The sequence below is a fragment of the Nicotiana attenuata genome, chromosome 1 (genome assembly GCF_001879085.1).
Source record: "Nicotiana attenuata strain UT chromosome 1, NIATTr2, whole genome shotgun sequence".
NCBI classification, from domain to species: Eukaryota; Viridiplantae; Streptophyta; class Magnoliopsida; order Solanales; family Solanaceae; genus Nicotiana; species Nicotiana attenuata.
In genome coordinates this window covers 9,420,780-9,425,186 of record NC_031989.1, presented here as the reverse complement: position 1 = coordinate 9,425,186, position 4,407 = coordinate 9,420,780, and positions in this window count along the sequence as shown.

The window sequence follows — 4,407 nt, the reverse complement described above, 5'->3', positions numbered from 1 at the left end:
TTCCCTTCAGCTCCTCAAATGCTTTCAGACACGCATCATCAAACTTGAAGGGGGATATCTTTCTCAAGAAGCTTGCACAAATGAGAAGAAATTTTTGAAAAATCTTTAATGAAACGACCATAAAAACATGCATGGCCCAAGAAGCTGTGAATGCCTTCGACGGATGTCGGTGGGGGTAATATTTCAATCGCCTTAACCTCTGCTTTGGTGCAAACAATTTTTAGACACCTTGTGCCCCAAGACTATACATGCACGTACCATGAAATGGCACTTTTCCCAGTTTAGCACCAGGTTCGTCTCTTCAAACCTAGCATATATTTTATCGTTCATTAAACAATTATCAAAAGAACACCTAAACACAGAGAAATTATCCATGAACACTTCTACAAATCTTTCAACCATGTCAGTACAAATAGCCATCATACACCTTTGAAAAGTCGCAGGTGTATTACAGAGACCAAAGGGCGTTCTCTTGAACGCATACGTGCCATAGGGACACGTAAATGTGGTTTTCTCTTGGTCCTTTGGGGCTATAGAAATATGAGTATACCCCAAACAACCATCTAGGAAACAGTAGTATTCCTGGCCAGCCAAAATATCAAGCATTTGGTCAATAAAGGGGAGGGGAAGTGGTCCTTTCGGGTGGCATTGTTTAATTTTCTATAATCTATGCAAATTCTCCACCCAGTGACAGTTCTCGTGGGAATCAAGTCATTATTTTCATTGACCACTACCGTCATCCCCACTTTCTTAGGCACACATTGGATGGGGCTTACCCATTTGCTATCAGAGATTGGTAATACAATACCTGCATCAAGCTACTTAATCACTTCTATTTTTACCACCTCTTTCATGATTGGATTTAGTCTGCGTTGTTGCTCCACACTTGGCTTGTGTACGTCCTCCATGAGGATTTTATGCATGCATAAAGCTGGACTAATGCCTTTAATGTCAGACATCATCCACCCAATTGCTAGCTTGTGCTCACGTAGCACTCTCAACAGCTTTTCTTCCTGCAATTTAGACAGTCAGAAGAAACAATAACAGGTAAAGTGTCAGAACCACCCAAATAAGCATATTAAAGGTGAGGAGGCAAGGGTTTAAGCTCCAATTTTGGAGCTTCTTCAATTGACGGCTTTGGAGGAGGCCCACTTGGCCTATTTAAGGGCTCAAAAGAGTGTATTCCCTGCATGTAAGCACAAGATGCATCATCTCCTTAACCTCATCATCAATCTCCAAGCTATCGAACAACATGAGTGCTTTCTCTAGAGAATCGTCTAGATATACACTCGTGTCAAGAAGTTTCTCATCCATCTCCGCACAGATATCATCGACTCTTTTACTCTATTTTATCACAAAAATGAAAATTTGAAAAATATTTTCTTTTATTTAGCTAATTAATATTTTATCTAGTTACTTTTAATTTATCTACCTTACATAAAATTTGAAAATACAAAAATTAGTTTCACTTTTAGTATTTAGTTTTATATTAGTTTATTTTAATTAAGAGTGATTTTTACACTTTATAGATACATTGTATTATTGGTCTTCTTAGCATAAATTCAAACCCAAAAGACATGGTCCAACCAAATTTCCCAAATCCAGGCCCATTTACCCTTTCTCCTCTTATACCTAATTAAAATAACCCTAGAAAAAGACCCCTAACCTAGTCTTGGAGATCAGCCGTAGGACCCTAGTGAAAGAACCCCCAGCGTTTTACCATCATCTTCTGCTGAGAACCAAAAAAACGAGAGAACCCTAGTCTAAAGAAATTAGCCGCAATAAACAAAAGAAAGGCTCCTTCTTGAACAAGCGAAGAAGAGATCTCCCATCGGTTCCTGCTTCTTCATCTCAATACCAATGACCTTTCTTCTTCTTCCACATGCACCTGGAACCCTAAGACTCCATGAACGCCCTTCTAGCTCCTCCATGAGCTTCTTTTTCAACAACAACCTTAGACCTAACCCCAGAGAAGCTAGAGATCCCAGCCGTTACTGCTATTTCATCTTTGACCTTCAACACTACACGTGGCTATTCAACTCAGCCTAAAACCTGCCTAAACTATCATATTTTTTTCAGTTACCTACTTAAACTATTCAGTGTCCCCGAAATCCCCCACGAGCTATATTTTCTTATATATTAAAAACCCCATATTGAACTTTTAAAGGTGTGTTTATCAAACTATTAACTGTGATTTTAAAAAAATATTTATATAATTTACTCTTGATGTATTACTCTAGGATGATTGATTAAATTTAGGAGTTTTGGCCAAAATAATATTTAATGTACTGTGTTAATTTTAGGTTTAATTGTGCCAAACTCCAATTAAATAAGTTATTTATATTCACTTTATATCAAAGTAAAAAATATAAATAAAGGCATATAGTGTTTTATTGCTTAAAATTCATCTTATATTACATAAAAAAGATTACACAAAATAAAATTTCGCAAATAAAAAATTAATTAGCCAACAAATACAATTACATTCTCTAATTTGATATTACATAAAGAAGGTTCAAGATATTAAACTTTATTCTCTACATGGTGTTGAGTTTAATAAGAAGATTTAAATTGGTATTCTTTCGACGATATGTGTAGACATGAAAGAAGACTAAAACAAAAAAGAAAATAAATCATTTCAGAGGAAACAAGAGAGGGGGAAATTTTTCCATAGGAAACTCATATGGAGAACTGAAGAAAAAAGGTTAAAAAATGATGAAGAAGGTGGAAAAAAAATAAAGAATGTAAAAAGAAAAAAGAAAAAAAGAAGGAAGAATGGTGAAAAAATGAGGAAGAAAGATGAATATAACTAAAATAAAGAGAATATTTACTTAAAAAATAAATGTGAAAGAGGGTTACTAATTAGGAATTATTTTATGTTATATGAGCCATTTTGATGGCTTTTTTCAGCTACCACGCGCTCCCAAGCGAGTGTCCACACACGTTATGCCAGGTCAGCGATGAGGGGCTTTTAATATGAAAGACAATAAAGTTCGGAGGGAGGGGGGTTGGTTTGGAACCACCGAATAGTTTGAGTAGGAAACTAACAAAAATGTTATAGTTTAAAGAGATTTTAGGGTATTAACTCTTTAGATTATGCAAATGCTTAAGGTGACATTAGCTTATGCAACATTTAAAAATGGGAAAATGCATAAGTACCCCCCTGACCTATACCCGGATTCCCAACTACACACTTTTTCTTTGCGGGAATCCTATTACCCCCCTAAACTTATTTTAAATGGAATAAATACCACCCTAAAACTAGACAACCAAACTCTTGCCAAGTGGTTAGCTACACGCGTGTTTAACCAAAAAATAGATTTTTAGTCAAAGCTAGAAATTAGAAGAATCGGGTTACTAATAATCGAAAAAGTAAATAAAGAAAGAAATTTTAGAATAGCCAAGTATGAAAGCTGGTAAATCAGAGTATATTTCAGTAGTCACTCCCCCTCCAGTGATTACATATTTCTCCTTTTATAGGTCCCTTTGGGAATCTTTGGGAATGCACGTTATGCCTAAGTCATATGAGGCTATTATGAGTGATTAATGACATTAAATGCTATGTTACATAATCATTACATTGAATGTATATATTCCTTAACGGCTCCAGCATTTAATACCCTTTAAATGCCATATTTGCATCTTTTTCTTTAACCAGGTTCATTCTTCTCATTGCTTGTATGTAAATAAGCTTAAACAGGAACGGGGCGCTGAGCCTCTCGTTTCGTGCCTCTTTTTACCCGTACTTGTTTGTAACTCTTGAACCGTGGCAAATCACAACTCATTATCCATTCCACGGGTCAGGACACGTCATCATGTATATATGAATATAAATTTTCCCCAATACAGATAGTCCCCCCACATTCCATTTATTCATAAGTTCGAATATTGGGAAGTGGAATTCATTAAAGGAGAATTTTTGTCACCATTAATGCTCTGACAGAGTTGACGCTTCAATTGTCACTTCCTTTTAATGCACTAGACACGTGTCATTCTCTTATTGGTCGTACTTTTTTGCAGCACTTTTTTAGGCTTTCTTTTCGGCTTCACTTTTCACGAAGTATCAGTTATCATTATTATGGTTCTTCCATCATCGTACTTTTTCTCTTTGCCAGTTATCCATTAGTATAAATATAACTTCTCTTATTGTCTTGTTTCACATAAAGCGTATTAAACACTCTAATCTTTCGAAATCTTCTTATTATTTTCTGCTCCACTTCAGCCCTCTCTGCCATGGCTTCATCAAATCCTAACCCTAAGAGAACCCCCATTCTGGATAGCTTCCCCAATGCTCCGATTAGACACAGAAGAGGGGGTAGACTCCGTAGCCTTGGATCTGTTCGTGGTAGTACGTCAACTCCTTCTTCTAGCTCTGGTCCCTCTTCTGGGACTAGGGGTTCACATTCT